The sequence below is a fragment of the Rhinolophus ferrumequinum genome, chromosome 14 (assembly GCF_004115265.2).
Source record: "Rhinolophus ferrumequinum isolate MPI-CBG mRhiFer1 chromosome 14, mRhiFer1_v1.p, whole genome shotgun sequence".
In the NCBI taxonomy this organism is placed as follows: Eukaryota; Metazoa; Chordata; class Mammalia; order Chiroptera; family Rhinolophidae; genus Rhinolophus; species Rhinolophus ferrumequinum.
Genome location: NC_046297.1, coordinates 63,943,603 through 63,959,580, shown reverse-complemented (window position 1 = coordinate 63,959,580; position 15,978 = coordinate 63,943,603). Strand labels below are relative to the sequence as shown.

Here is a 15,978-nt window from a genome sequence, read left to right as displayed (position 1 = left end):
CCTAGTCTCAGTCTGCCCAGCTGTAAAATGGGGTTAACCAACCTACTACCTACAGAACGCTTGATGAAGACTAAATGAAATCATGTTCAACGTCACCTGACACACAATAGGTGCTCAGTAATTGTTCATTCTGTTCTCCACATTCCTTCCTTCCTGCTTTGGGAGACTAAATTGGCAAACAGAAGCGGCAAAGGGGACTCATCTCCTAACCCTTGTTTGCCTGGCCTGGCTTGTCATTCCATGTAATGCATCTTTCTAATACAAAACCCTGCCACAGCTCAGTCATTTTGAATAAAGAACTAAGAGTCTCCCAAAAATGAGTAGATGCCTCTGTCCTGCTTCCCAAAATACCACCCACTGAAAAATAGGAGCTATTTTTACAAAGCCCCTTCTATCATCCACCCTTCCCCAACCTGGTGAATTCCCCCACTTTCGAGCTTCAGTCCAAGCATCACCGTATCCTGGGATCCTTTCATGGGGCCCTGAGAGAGGAAGGGCTCTCCTTTGAGCTTCCAGACAGCCTGCGGCCCCCTCCACAGCTGCACTGTGACTGCAGCTTGGATTCTCTTCCTCCCTAAATAGACTGGACGTTGCTGGTGGACAGGGGCTATTTCTGAATCATCTTTGTGTCCTAAGCCTACACACAGCACGGGCCCTGGCACAGGGAGGTGTGAGAGGGAGGGTGGGAGAGAAGAGGCATCGTCAGGTATTTATGTACCAGGAGCCAAGCACACACATCCTCACACACAGTTACCCACAACGAAACTCTGATTAAAATCTGACTTAAATTCTGGAAATCCATGAACACCTGAACTTGGGTCCCTGGCACCAAGGCCCTTCTCAGAGCAGAATGTGCACTCAGGCAGAGACCTCGCTCCCAGGCGGGTAGCGTGAGGCACCAAGGGGTTTCTGTGTGAGGGAGGTACCAAGTATCCCAGGCCAGCCTCATCCTCTCAGAGGTGAACATATGAACATTCTGATCATGTTAAGGACTCACAGTCTATAACTGGAGCTTTCAGCCGGATGCAAATTAAATAGGTGGCTCTTGTTCAAACTGCCTGCGCGCCCCCATGGAGAGGGAGAGATTGCGGGTGCGCAGTCCCCTGCACACGAAAGCACGCTCACGTGTGCACACAGACCCACCTTCACACTATACAAATACACACGTAGAGGCAGACAGTTGAAACTACTCACCGGCAGCTCCGAGATCAGCTTCATCTTCCTCTTTTCTTCCAAACACCCAAGCACTGCGCTTGACGAATGAATACTGGTCTTTCTGAAACTCCACAGATGGAAATTACCAAGGCAGGCCCACAATGCGCTACCCGTGACACCTGCCCAGCCCACGGCAGGGCCTCGGCTCTCTTCGGGCCTCTTAGGGCTCCACCCGAGGAGCCTCCAATCCGCCGTCAGGGTCAGGGGCTTGTTCATAAATCAACTTCAGGGGGAAAGGCCTAAGTGTCAGCTGAGTGACCCCGGGGACCTACGCGGAGAAATCTGTCTGCACCAGATCGCTCTCCAGCATTTTCTTACCATCACTGTTGGTCACGCAGATACGTGAATACGCACAGACGTGGCCTCGCAGACACGTGGCTTCCGAACCGGAGCCGGGGCCATGCCACAGCGGCCAGGCTCTGGGCCCAGGCTTGCTCCACTGCTCTGAGCCCTTTGCAAAACAAGCTCTTAGAAGAGAGAGCAAGTTCAAAGCTGTCGGATAAAACTTCTCAGCCCCCAGACGGTTCTGAGAATCTCTCCGCAGGGCCATGAGAGAGGGGCAAGGATTGTCCCTCCTGATATATGAAATCAAAGGCTATCAGTTTTGCCCTGCTGCTGGTGGAAAGCACCGTGGGAGGAGGAGAGGGCAGAAGAAACTGAGTCAACGAAGGAGAAAGAGAAAGGAAAGGGAGACGTAGAAAGAAAAGAGGGAAGGTAGGGAGCGCAAGTGGGCCCTCTAGCTTAGAGGAAGGCTGGGTTGTCCGTGGAAACAAAAGTGCCTGTTCGTCTTAAGATGCCACTAAAAAGGAAAATTGTAATTCACTTTCCACCCAGGGAGGCAGGGATAATTGCCCTGGCTTTGACAGCTGAATTCGAAAACACTCCTGTCAGTCTTCAGAGGTCCTGTGGCTCCCACCTGTGCCAGGTGCTGTGGGGTCTATTAAAAAAAGGCAGGCCTCACACACCCTATTTTATCTTAAACATTCCTTTTAGCCAAATAATATTCAGGGATCATTTAATCTCATTCTCCATCCTCAACATCAGAGAAAAGAATGGAGTGAAGGAGAGAGGGAGAGACTACTACACAGGGATTTGGGCAAAACTGACAACAGCCATGATACCAGGATCCTGCATCCAGGCAAAGATGCTAGAGGTGGACTTAAGTCTGAAACTCAATAGCCCTTGTGCCAAGCAAGGGAGCCTGGGAAAGCTACTCCAACTCTGACCCTCCTATCTGGGAAAGAGAGGTAATTTATCCCATGCTTTCGTGGGGTGGTTGCAAAGGCTTAACTTATATATGACTTCTGTGAAAGCAATTGGCAGAGGATCAGGTACCCAGCAAGCCTGTGTAACTCTGTTCTTTCCTCCCCCACTTCTGGTGCCATTGTGACATAATAATTACCTCAAAACTTACTGGCTTAAAACAACAAGCATTTATTATCTCACAGTTTCTGTGGGTCAGGAATTTGGGAGAGGCTTCTCTGGGTACCTTCACACCTGGGCCTCTCCATAAAGCTGCTTGAGTGTCCTCAAAACATGGCACCTGGCTTCCTCAGAGCGAGTGATCCAAGAGAAGGCAAGGAGCAAACCATTAAGTTATTTACGCCCTGTCCTGGACAGTCACATATCGTCACTTCCTCCGTATTCTATTTGTTACAAGTAAGTCCAGCCCACACTCAAGGGGGAAAAAAGTGTTTCCACCTTTTGAAGTGGCAAAGGTCAAAAACTTTGTGGACATATTTGAAAACCACCACAGTGGCTCCAAGTAATGGTTTTGGAAAGCTGTGGACCACTGTGGCAGGGCTCCACGCCCACCTGCTCCTACCTGCCTAACTCCAGAGACCACCAGGATATGGCTAAAACCTGCCAGGTCCTTGACGAATAGGAATATTTATTTAAGTAATATTTGTCATGAGCCAACATCAATGTTTATCCCTTTAAAACTTTATAATAACATCCTTTGTATTTGTAAAAACATTTTATTTTTTTAATGGTCCTTATAATTCATTTGATTGCCCCTGAAACCGTGTGAGGGAGATCCAAGGGGTATTATTATCCCCATTTAACAGATGAGGAAACTGAGGCACGTGAAACTTGGAATGTCTGCAGTAATAACAGCTCGTATTTATTTAACACCTCGTATGTACAGAACTGCATTAATTTATTGAAGCTCCGGCGGGAAAGGTCCAGAGGCAGCTGCAGCTCAAGATGCATTCTTTTGGCTTGCAACACAATGTCATGAAATGATTTTTCAATTCGAAAGCTTTTATGCAGGGCGCATGCACACCACATCTCCACAGTCGCTCTGCCCCACGTCTTCCCCAGGCCCACTTACCTGACCTGTGAAGGCACTTGTATTCAGGGCCCTGGATTGTATGTAACAAGGTACCGGATCTTTAAACGCTCCTGTGAGATGAGCTCTAGCTGATGGGAAATTGAGGCTCAAAGAGGCTAAATGTCTTGCCAGAGGTCACACAGCCGCTCAGCGGCAGCACCGGGAATCCAATGCAGGTTTGATTCCAAACCCCACGCTGTCTGCATGGAGCGTGGAGAAGAGGCCCCAGAACAGTGCCATCCTGACCCCTCCCCCGGGGTTCTGAGCCCCACCCCCGTCACAGAGCATCTCCTGAAATCCCCAGGGCACGGGCACCTGGTTGCCTGTCACCGCCTGCACTCCTGCAGTGGCCACATTCCAAGAGGAAAACAGTCACACTATTCTGAAAATCAGTCTCCTGGGTATCTCCTCCAAAAAACCCAACGGTTAACGTTTATTGAGCACTTACTGTGTGCCAAGCCTGGAGCTAAGCTGATTCGCCGCATTTCCTCATTTGGTCCTTACAACACACAGCAGGCAGGGCACCCTTATTATTTCCGTTTTTCTGATAAGGGAGCTGGTGCTTCTTGTGGGTGAGTAATTGGAGCTGGTCTCAGCTGGGAAGTTTTTCTGCTCAAAGTGGTGTTGGCTGGACTCATACATTTGTAGCCAACTGGTGGTCAGCTCAGGGCTGGCTAGGCCTGGCTGGCCTCGCTCACGTGGCTGGTGGTTGGTGCTGGCTGGTGGTTGGCTCTTTCCTTCCAGTAAGCTTCTTTACATTTCAGAAGCATTCCAAGAGAGTGAAGGCAGAAACTGGAATGCCTCTGCAACTCGCTCCAAATCACTTCTGCCACAATCTGTTCATCAACACAAATCACAAAGCCAGCCCAGGAGAAAAGGGATGGAAAAATAGATCCAACCTCTGGATGGAAGGGGTAGCCAAGGGGGACGACACAATGGGATGGCAGGAATCTGTGGCCATGAAACCATCTGCCACACCTGCCACCACTGTAAATAGTTTCTTCTCTTCAGAATTCCAAGTGTGCCTTCTGTTTATCACAGGGAACCTCACTGGCACAATACATGATACTGTTTATGACATCATCCTACATCTAGCCTTCTGCTTTTTATACTTACCGTTATGTTTTTGATATTCGTCTATAATTACCACATGTAGCTCCAGTTCATTTCTTTTCACTCCTACATAATACTCTTTGTATAAGTTTATTTTGTCCAGTCTCCTGTGGAGGGACATTTAGCCTAGCACTTTATGCTATTATTATACAAATACTACATTTCTCTTTTGCACATGAGAGTTCTCTAGGGAGTATAATTAGGAGTAAAGTTGCTGTACTGTAATCCTGCCAAATTATTCTCTAAAGTCAATATGGGCTTTAATAGAACAAATAGAATTTGAGAGCTGAGCAGAGTTGAAAAACTGGGTTCACCTTACACTGTGCAATTAGCTGTGTTTGGAAAACCCGTAGTGCTGTCTGGATGGAATGAACCACCCACCCAAGAGAAGAATCCTTTCAATGGTGTTCCCAGGAGATGGTCAAACAATCCTTGCTTGAACTCTTGAAAATACACAGGGGAAGCTTGTCTTAACTGTGATTCCCTCTGCAGAGCAAGCATCATTTTAGAAAAATAATCCTTTCCCCTTGCAGTGCAGCTGAAGCCCAGGGTTTGTGGCCAAAGGAAGAAGGAGGAAGAGATGATGAAAGTGGTAGAGTAGGCTGAGGTAGATCACAGAGGGACCACTCTGCCCCGGCAAGGAGCAGGCACTTCACCCTGACGGTGGTGAGGGGGCACCGAAGGAAAGTGGGCAGGAAAGAAGCAGGGTCAGATTTGGTTTTTAATAAGTCATTCTATCTACAGTGTCCAAAACGGAGGCAGAGGGACCAAAGAGGGAACAGTAATCCCAAACAGGGATGATAATGCCCAAATGAAGAGATCTTCAGGATGGAGAAAGGAATTTGCTCCAGTGGTTGAGACTGGAATCTGGCATAAAACTGCCATATGACCACTGATGGGTGAATGGATGAAGAAATTGTGGTACATGTATACAATGGAATACTATTCAGCCATAATACAAGGTGGAATATTGCCATTTGTGATGACATGGATGGATCTTGAGGGTATTATGCTACGTGAAATAAGTCAGATGGAAAAAGACAAATACAATATGATTTCACTCATATGTGGAACCCAAAACAAAAAAGTAACAAATGAGCTAGTAAAACAAAACAAAAACTCATACACACAGACAACAGAATGGTGGCTACCAGAGGGGGAGTGAGGGAGGGCAAATTGGGTATAGGGGGTCAAAATATGTGGTAGCAGAAGGAAACTAGACTTCTGGTGGTGAGCATGCAATAAAGTATAGATACTGAATTATAATTATGTACACCTGAAATTTAATGTTATTAACCAGCTACCTCAATAAGTTTAATAATAAAAAAGTGCCAGATGGTACTTACTTACTCTTTAACCTTGAACATTTGTTCTTTGCTCTGAAAAACAAGGATAATAATAGCACCCATTTCATAGGGTTGGTATGCAGATAAAATGAGATCTTAAAGACCTCAGTGTCTGAGTCAGTATGTGTCCTCAATAAATGTTAGCTGTTCTTGTTGTTAAAGAACGACTCAGAAGACTTAGTGACTAGAGTAGATAAGTAGACTACGTTGCTGTAACTGAGAGATCCCAAAATGCACTATAGTTAATATACCACAGAATTTTCTTTCTTATTCCCATGACAGTCCAAGGTGAGTGTCTCTGAATAGCAGACAGCTCTCCCTACATGGTGAGTTAGGGCCCCACGTGGCTCCATTGTCACGTGAAACTTCGTTGCTCTCTTTATCCAGCCTGAGGAAGGGAATGAGGCATATCCATTTCTTAAAAGGCATTGGCACAGCACTTCTGTTCACACTCCGTTGGTGAGAACTGGCCACACAACCACACCTAGCTGCACAGGAAGCTGGAAAATGCACCCACTGGCTGAAAAGCCACTTATCTCTCTCTCAGGCTTTCTCAACCTGTATTAATGTTGGGATTGCAGGCTGGATAAGTCTTTGTTGTGCGGTCTGTCCTGTGGCACATGGTATGTTTGGTAGCATCTTAGGATTCTACCTACTAGATGCTAGCCACACACACACACACATCCTGACAACCAAAAATGTCTCCAGATATTCCCAAATAGTTTCTGGTGGACAGTGGGGGGCACAAAATTGCCCCTGGTTGAGAACCACTGCTCTATAAAGGAAAGAAGAGATTCTGGGGGCAGCTGGCCACCTCCGTAGGAGAGAGGAAATTCAAGTTAATAGCTCAGCTCAATTCCTCGTCTCTAAGAGAATGTGAGCTGCCTGAAGGCAAGGGTCTTGTTTTTTTCTTTTCCTTTTTCACTGCAGAACTCCCACCCCTCCCAGCTACCCTGTACCTAGAGCAGCAGCTGACACCTAGGTGGCATTCTACGTATCATTCAAGCATACCTTGAGTGCTTTCCATGAAGCAAGCACTGTGCTTATAAAGGCTGACCTCTCTCCTTGTGTCAGGAAATGGTAATAATAATAATAATAATAATAATAATAATAATAATAATAAAACAGGCCAGATCCACTGGAAGAAGGAAATCCCATGGTATCTTTCCCCCTAGCCCCCACCCCGACCTCTGGAGGTGCTGAGAACCTGGTATCTAAAGGAGAGAGATTCTTGCTCAGGCTGCTGCCCCACTGCTGATGAGTCCAGCTTCCCGAAGGGCTTCCAGAAGCCTGAGCGCTGCAGAGCCCCCTGCCATGCCTGACTCAAGCCACTGCATTCTCTGAAGCACACACACCTGAAGCAAGACCTGATTATGCCAGAGGCAGCCACCTGCAATTTCTCCTCCACTATGTGAAGCGCCGTGGGCTTCTAATTCTCCCCTTCACTTCACAGCCTCCCGTCCCTTCTTTGAAATACCACCCTCCTCCTGGCTCTGACATCTCCGTCAACATCACAGGCCAGGAGAGGCCGTGACGTTATGGTTGCCATGGATTAATCTAACAGCTATATTGATTTCTCGGTTACATCTATCCCAAAAGAGCCACAGAGAATCGGCCCCAAAGGGTCTGGAAAGATAAAAGAAGAGAAACATAAGTGGACATTCTTTTTCCTTCCAGGAAATAATGACTACAAACAAGTTAGTGCTCGAGCCCATGTTCAGAAGCATCTAGTACAGAAGACCATGAAATACAAGCACCGTGGTCTAGGCCTGTAGTGTGCGATGCAGAGGAAACCAAATGCCAAAATGGCCTGTAAAACAACCTGGAAGTAGAAACAACGCAGGGCCATTGAAGGTCAGACAGATTATACATGCAACGAAAAGACTTACCAGCTCTGTGAAATTAAAATCTCGGAGCCACAATTTCCTCACCTGTAACATGGAACTAATAATGTCTACCTTGCAGGATTATTGTGAAGAATACATGAGGCAACAGGTGTGAAACTATCAAGCAAAGTCTCTGCCACATAGTAAAATCTCAATTCCTATGAGTTTTGCTTCACAAGGGGAAAGAAAAGTGGACACCCAGAAAATGTGCATGGTTCGAGGCATGACAATTGATAAGAAGAAATCAAAATGGGGATGACATCAAAACAACCGCCTATAAACAGTATTAGAAACAAAAGAAACAAATGTCTATAAAATCGTATGCAGTCCCTCCATGACAGAAACAGGCAATAGTCCATGTGTCCCTCTAACGAGGCCACATGGGAGGGAAGTCAGACTGGGCCCCTCCAAATCCCAATATCTGCATCACCTTCTGCAGGAAGCCCATCACCAGCACAAAGAGTTCTATCCTGCCCCCGGGGAAAGCAAACCTCCCATCCTGCCACCCCCGAGAGGCCGACAAGCCGAGTCATTGCAGAAGGTGAGATAGAAAGGGGGCACGTTAAGTTCTAGAGCCACCTGGCAAAGCAAGACCAAACCTCAGCTGCCAAAGAAATCAAACTCACGCAAGAAGGGCCTGAGGGAGTGTCTGGGCCAAATGTTGCCATTCACACCATTCTACTAGTGGGGAAATCATTTTGACCCCAAATCTTCATCTGTAAGACGTTGGACCATGAGGAAGAACCCCTCCTTCCCCTATCTTCTTTCCTTCCTTCCTTCCTCCCTCCCTTCCCTCCTTCCTCCATTCCTTTCTCCCTACCTTCCTCCTTCCCTCCCTCTCTTCCTCCTTTCCTCTCCCTCTGTCTCCCTGCCTCCCTGATTTCCAGGCACTGACAATGGGGTTCCAGGAAACCCTGAGACATAGTCTGAAGTGGGTCAGCAAACCTGGAAGTTGAGAAATTCTTGATGATTCTAGACGTGGTCCAAGGGACACAAGTGCAAATGTCGTCCTCTTGCACATTAAAACTGGCCCCTCCCCCAGCCAGAACCTTTAGGTGATACGAATCCACAGTGATTTGGTTTCGTGCAAGAGAAAAGAGTGCTGGGTGAATACCTGCCGTGCACTAGGCAGTAGGGACAGATTCAGAGATAAGCAACATTCACGTATTAATTCAAGAAAATTTATTAAGCTCCTACTAGGTGCCAGATTTGAAATTAGGAACTGGATTCAGAGCAGTCAACTCAGTGGGGAAAAGGGCATTTTTTCTGCTCTCAAGTTCACAGAGATACAGAAAAGTAAACAGACCTTCAAAACGGGTGGTAAATCCAATGGGGATAGCCACAGAGGGGACTGAGATGGGTCTACAGGATGAGTAGTTGGGAGTTCAGCAAAAACTCTCTTAAACGAATGACTGACTAGGTATGAATGAATGAACTGGTGAGAGATAGGGACCTCCGAGCAGAAGGAACATCAAGTGTAACAGCAAAGGCCCATGCAAGACCATCAAAAGTGTCAACAAATAAGTAACTTGGTGTGGCTGCTGCATACAAAGGTAGGAGGGTGATAACAAAAGTAATGATAACAGAAAGATGGTTGCCATTTCTTGAGTGTCTTTCCATGTGCTTGCCACTGTTGCAAGGGCTTTCGGTGCATTATTTCATCGAATATGCACAACATTATTCGCCCCACTGGACAGATGGGCAAATTGAGATAAAGAGAAGCTAAGAATTTGCCCAAAGTAACCCAGCCCACAAGTGGCAGAGCTGGGCTTCAAACCAATGTTAGAGTCTTTACTCTTCACCTCTGGGTCTTGGCGAGGGCTTGGCATTTCACAGGACGACTTCTGGACTCAGTCTTGCAGGTAATGAAGAGGCCAGCAAAGGCCTCTTAAACCTCTCACGTTCTACAAGGAGAGGCAGGCATGGGCAGAGGCCTTCAGCGTCTACACAGGCCACGGCACGTGTCCTGTGAGCCACAGGCATAGACAAAGAGGCACGTCTATGCCTCTGCTCCCAAATGAGGGCCAGCTGAACGATGACCGACTGACGATGACTTCATGGCACTGGTATCATTCGAGTTGAGTCTGGAGGAAAGAGAGGGACTTCAGACAGATGTCACGGTATAGCAAGGCCTGACATTTGGAAACTGCAGGCATATGACGCAGCTGCATTTGGAGCTGTGTTTGGAGCAGCCTGGAGCAGCGGGGCAGGAGTGGCTGGAACAGCAGGTTTTGCACTTGGAGCTCCTCTGTGGCCCTGAGTCCAGGGCTTAGGCATTGAAGGAGAAGTAACTAGAGGGCTCCTCAAATATTGGAGAGGGCGGCCCTGCATTGCTAAAGATGGTGGAAGTAAAACTCTTGCAAGAAACCCCTGCATATACACTGGGAGCTTTTAAAGTGCTGGGCAGCTGACAAGCTGTGCACCTGGGCCTCTAAATGGGTGAAGGCTGCTGGCAAAAATAAAGGGGGCTGATGCACCCAAGACATGTCTCTTTCCTCTACTCTTTTTTCAGTTTTTAAGGGGGAAAAAACAAGTCCCATGACACTGGTTGATGTAAGAAAGCCCATGAAACGCACCTGAGCCAGAGAAAAGGCCAGAGATGAAGTGGGAAAGCACCTGAGATTAAGTGCCAGCCTGTTCCTGACCAGCTGTGTGCTCACCATACCATTTCCTCCTTCTGGGGAAGACTACATTTCCCAGGCTCCCTTGCAGCTAATTTGAGGCCATGTGACTGTGATTTGACCAATAGAGTATAAGCAAGGGAAAGCCACTTCCAGGGCTACTGTGTGGCCTTCATCTTTTGAGCCTCAGTTATCCCCTCTGTCAAATAAGGGTGAACACCTCTCCTTGGAGGGTTCATGTGAGGGTGAAATGATACTACGTCATGTGATGTGTGTACACACAGTCTAGCTCAGTAGCCCACACACACGGTCAATGTACAATCCAGAGCCAGATGCCATGGGAGAGCCAGAGAAATGGAAGGTGGGACTGCTGCCTTCTGTGGGAGGTTGCCTCTGACATGGCCCCAGTGATCCTGCCCCCAGTGTTCAAGCCCTTGCACAATCCTCTCCAGTGTGTGGGCTGGACTGAATGACTCACGTCTAACGAACAGAATATGCTAGAGCCATACTCTCTTCAAGCTTCCAGGGAGAATCTTTTGCCTCTCGCAGCTTCCGGTGGCTCCAGACATTCCTTGATTTGTGGCTGCGTCAGTCCAGTCTCTGCCTCTGTCTCCACAAGGCCTTCTCCTCTTCTCTCTGTCTTCTCCTCCCCGTCTCTTGTAAGGACACTTGTCATTGGATTTAAGGCCACCCAGGTAATCCAGGATGATCTCATCTCAAGATCCTTAACTTAATTACATCTGGAAGAAAAAAAAAGTTTTTTTCCAAATGAGCTCACATTCACAGGTTCAGGGATGTGGACATATTTTGCGGGGTGGGGGTGGGGGTGGGGGAGGGCACCATTCCACCCATTCTACTACCGAAAGACAGGCACAGGTCTTGTTCAGCATTAAATTCCCCTGACCAAGGCACCTAAAGTAGTGATTGACACGAAGTAGGAATCTGACACAAGTCTGTTGAACCAAAAGGCAGCAGAGCATAGGATTTAAGTGACTGGCGTTAGAATTAGCTAACCCTCTATTTATTCCTCAACCACTTACAAATGATGTGACGTTAGGCAAATTGCTTAAATTCTCTGAACTTCCGTTTCCTCCTGCGGGCATTTTAATGACACCTATCTCGTGGGGTTATTACAAGCATTTAGCTAGTAAACGCAAAGCACTAATAGGGAGGCAGAGTGCAGACGGCGCCTGGCACATCGGGAGTGGTCAGTGAAGGCTTGCTCTTCTGACCAGCATGTTGACAACTGGAGTTGCTGTGCTTCCACCCTCACAAAACCTCCCAGCCTTTTGCCTGGTCTGCCATGGGGGTCCCTTCCTGCACAGAGTCCCTGGGTGCCCAGAAGCTTTGAGACAGCTGTGGACAAATATCCCAGCCGTGCCCTCCCACTGCAGGCCCCCTTCCTTTCCCACTGCCTGGCTCGCCTCCTTCACCGATGCCTCCCAGAGCAAGGCTGGCAGTGAGCTCGCCTGGGCCCCTCATTGTTATTCCTGGCAGGAGGTTATCCTGTCAGCATCCTTGGAGGCCCATAAAAATACCCGCAGTTTGTCTTTCATCAGAGCAGCTCGAAGCCCCGAGCCCTGTGGCATCCTCTAAGAAGACGGTGAGCTCCCAACTGTGTTCTGGGAGCGCCTACTTCCCAGGATGGTCTGGTATGTGTGAGGCAGAGGGAGTGAGTGTGAACTGAAATAACCCAGCCCGGGCACTGGCTTGAGAACCACGCCCCTCCAAGCCGCCAAGGAGACACAAGTCTTCGTGTGTGGAGAGAGTCTCCCTGGGATTTTCTAGATGTCAGTGCTCTGAGTCACACACAAGTGGGTCTGCAGTTCCACTTTGCTACTGAGTAGCTGTGTGACTTTGGGCATTTCACTTAACCTCTCTGTGCTTCAGTTTCTGCCTCTCTAAAACAAAGCAGATGTATTATACTAAGAGCCACTTTGTCAGGTTCCTGGGAGGACTAAAAGGGACAGTGTGGGCACAGGCTAAAAGAAAATATCGGCAGCACATGTAACTGACAAAGGACTTGTATCTAGAATATGTTAAATTCTCTTGCAACTCAGTCATAAGACAAACACATCCGCTCCCCAGTGCAGAAAAGACTTAAACTTAAGACACTTCACAAATGAAGACACAGACAGTAAGTACAAGAAAAGGTGATCAATGTCATTAGTCATGGGGGAAATGCAAATTGTAACAATGAGACACCCTTTCACCCCCACCAGAATGGCCAAAATGAACAAGACTGTTAATGCCAAGTGTTGGTGAGGTTGTGGAGCCATTGAAACTCTCATACACTCATGGTGGGAGTGCAAAACTGACATAACCACTTGGAAAAAAACAGGGTGGCTTATCAAGTTAAAAATACACTTAGCATATGACCCAACAATTCCACTCCCAGGTATTTCCCCAAAATGTATGTCTATAAAAAGGCTTGTACGTGAAAGCTCAGAGCAGGCTTATTTATAGTCACCAAAAGTTAAAAACAACCCAAATGGCCATCGGTAGATAAAAGAATAAACAGAGTTCGGTATAGCCAGACAACGGAATATTGGCCAGCAATGCAAAGGAACAGCTACTGGTATACCTGGATGCATACCGTAAACACTGACGCAGAGTGAAAGAAACCAGACATAACACAGCAAAACTTCCATTCTTAAGTTCTAGAACGAACAAACAAATCTGTGATGACAGAAACGAGAGCAGGAGCCACCTCTATGTGAGGGTGGGGTAAGAGAACGCATGGAAAGAAGCCCAGGGAACTGTCTGGGGTGGTACACGTGTCCTATGTCCCTGTCTTAGGGTGATGGGGACGTAAAGGCACACATTTGTCAAAACTCACCAAACTCTATCCTGGACATCTTTGCATTTTGCTGTATGGGAATTACATCGGCACAGAAAACACTGGAAAGGGATCGTGTACATAGAGCACTCAGCAAGTGGGCCAAGCTCCTAAGCAGAAGGCAGACAATGTCAACTGCTATTGGGAAATGGTGAAAACAAGTCAAAGCATGTAAATAATCCAACTGCAGGTGGGGAGTTCAAAGGGATCCTTGGGACTCTGAACCTCATTTGTCAGGTCCCTCTCTGAGATGGGGAAAACTCACCAAAAGGAACCCTCAGCTGAGTCTTTTGTGCTCTGGCCCCAACCTTTTCTACTCTTTCTCCTGTAAACAGCAAAACAAAAAAGGTGTGTTTAGCTGGCTGGAGATGTTATTCCTAGGGGAGGGTAACTTTGGGGAGCTATTGTTCAGAACAGGCTTACTAAATAATAAGGACACACGGATACCTCCATGGGTCCACAGCCTAAGCTGCTACGTCCGGGGGTTTTAAAGATGCCCAAGGCAGCTGTGGACATGAAACTGGCCAGGCTGCTTTGGCAGAGGGTTCCTGAAGACAGGCCAGTTCCCAAGATAAGGAAATTCGCTGAGGCCCAACTGACCCCCAAATTCCATCTAATCCCAGGCTATCTTTCCCCTTACTGGCCTCCCCTAGAGGGCTCTTCCTGCATCCCTCCCTCATTCTAGAATGTTCCATCTGCATGATGGGCTGTGGTCTGCATAGAAGCAAGGAGACATTGCTCCCAGCAGAGCACACTGGCTGTTCCGCTCTATCTGGGGCCTCTCACTGGATACAGACCTGCAGTGGTCCCAGGGTCGGCCCAGAGTTGCCTCTTGCTCTGCTCTCAAGGAGCCTCATCCATTACATGTGAGACACACAAGACAAGAGCTCCCACCCCGTGGCTCTGAGGTTCTGCCCTTCGTGGCTGTCATCCTCCCCATCCTCCTGCTGTGGCCTGAGTCTTCTCCCACCAGTCCTGAGGGCATCAGCGAAGAGTGGCCGAGACCAGCGGGCAGGGCCTCCCTGGTGGCCCCCTGCCTGGCCCGTGCTGTCCACCTTCCAGACCTCCACGGCCCGGCTCCAGCCTTGCCAGCACAGAGGTGCCCCCATTTGCATGAAGTAATTGCCCACAGTGTCTTTTAAATAAAACACTCTGCATCTGAGGATTATAGCAAAAGAAGAAAAAAAAAAAGATTTCCCTATCATCCGTTACCAAACAGGGCTGCTAGTTGGGAAGCAGCTCACATTTTGGATGCAAATAGTGCAACGGCCTTAGGCCTTAGGGAAGCCATCTTTCTGGGAGGTGGCAAAAGTGCCACCTTTCTGGCCTTCATCAAAGACTTGTTCAAAGAAGAAGAAGAAAAGCTTTGGACATTATTCCACCATCTCTGTCTTGATTTGACGTGGGGTTTTATACTTGCTTTTTGATGCCGTGCTCCCTCAGGCTGGGGAGGTTTGCAGGTGAGTGCGGCCCCTCACATGCCTGTGCCCAGGTGCCCACCAGAAGCAGAGGGCAAAGGCGGGGTATGGCAAGGGCAGGCGGGAGGTAGCGGGGGAGTGAGGGGCAGCCAGGAGCTCATCGGGGAGGTGAGACGGTCTCAGGAGGCAGGACTTGACTTACGAAGCACAAAGTCAAAGATAAAATTATTATGAATTTCAAGATGGCGATGGCAGACTATTAAACCCCAAGCATAGAATGCCCCCTCATTTCTGCCAGTCGGTATAGCTGAAGGTTAAGACCCGCTGCGAGCCAACACGGGTTCAAGTTACTGAGCTTCCCCATTTATAAAATGAGGATAGTTAACAGTACCCCGTCCGGTAGGCTGATTTGAGAATTAGATAACCTAATCATAATTGCTAACTCTTAGGTAGCACTTATTAGATGCCCCACACCATTTTATGTGCTTTACAAACATGAACTCATGTAACCCTCATAAGTAGCCAATAGATAGGTTGGTACTGTTCCCACTTTACAAAAGAAGAAACCGAGGCACAGAGAAGTAAAGCAACTTGCCCGAACCCGCACAGCAGGTAGGCGGCATAGCCAGTGTTTGAACATCTTCACCTAGCTCCAGAGTCCGCACTTCTGGGCCAAGACTACACTTTCTAAAGAGAACAAGGGTTATTGTTTCATCTCATCATCCTCACAGTAAGCCAATGAGGCAGGTTTTACACTCCTCTGAGATTGTTTCACAGAGGAGAACATGGAAAACTCCACGAGGTTAAGAAACGTGGGCGATGGGCTAAGCACTTGGTTTGAATAATTGTACTTTGAAGGTTTCCAAGGGAAGCACCAGGGATGCCAGCAGGACTGACTCCGGGAGGGGAGGGAATGTGGGCGCAGGACATGAGGCGAGATGGCGCGTGTGTGGCCTCTGACAGAGGGGCCTGCAAGGATGCCTTCCACGCAGCCCACGGGCTCGCGACAGAATCGGAAAGCCTTGAGTCTGAGGGCTTGGAAAAGTGATAGCTGCACCCCCAGGATGCTAAAACCCTAGATTATCAGGGCAGGATGGCAGCATAGAGCTCTTCAAATCTGAGTCCTAATTGTATGGTTGGGGAAACTGAGGCTAGAGGAGAGAAGTGGGTAGCCTAATGCCCCAGAGTCAGAAAGCACAGTCCCA

The 15,978-nt window shown here is 48.0% G+C and overlaps 1 long non-coding RNA gene across 8 annotated transcripts in view; it reads right to left on the bottom strand.

Annotated features, from left to right (window-relative positions):
- Positions 1-15,978, bottom strand: part of LOC117033825 (uncharacterized) — a 429,465-nt gene that overhangs the window by 175,977 nt on the left and 237,510 nt on the right. For 4 of the 8 annotated variants that reach the window (XR_004424969.1, XR_004424971.1, XR_004424965.1 and 1 more), the window contains one exon: positions 9,063-11,256. The exons of 1 other annotated variant lie outside the window; for it this stretch is intronic. This is a non-coding gene — a long non-coding RNA (uncharacterized LOC117033825). Of the gene's footprint in view, positions 1-9,062; positions 11,257-13,620; positions 13,681-15,978 lie in introns of those variants that run through there. 3 more of the 8 variants (XR_004424966.1, XR_004424968.1, XR_004424967.1) reach the window with 3 other exon arrangements.